Here is a 268-nt window from a genome sequence, read left to right on the forward strand (position 1 = left end):
GCATTAAAGAATTTTGAAAATAAGGGGGTAATTATGTTAGAAATTAAAATAATGTGAAGAAGTTCTTGATAAGAACAAGATGATAATTATGAAAAAAGTTGATAATGTTACTCTTACTAAAAATAGTGATAGCAGTGATGCTGATAACAACAACTAATAATGATGAAAATATAACAAATAATAACATCAACAATAGTAATAGGAAGGAGTAATTAGCACCAGTAGTATAAAAACTATATTACGATTGTGCATGAATATAAAAAGGACA

General features: G+C 25.4%; 1 protein-coding gene across 1 annotated transcript in view; it reads left to right on the forward strand.

Moving 5' to 3' along the window:
- The window catches only part of LOC119589159 (sodium- and chloride-dependent GABA transporter 1-like), a 43,877-nt gene that overhangs the window by 37,968 nt on the left and 5,641 nt on the right, over positions 1–268 (forward strand). The gene's annotated exons all lie outside the window — the stretch shown is intronic.

The sequence above is a fragment of the Penaeus monodon genome, chromosome 25 (assembly GCF_015228065.2).
Source record: "Penaeus monodon isolate SGIC_2016 chromosome 25, NSTDA_Pmon_1, whole genome shotgun sequence".
Taxonomy (NCBI): domain Eukaryota; kingdom Metazoa; phylum Arthropoda; class Malacostraca; order Decapoda; family Penaeidae; genus Penaeus; species Penaeus monodon.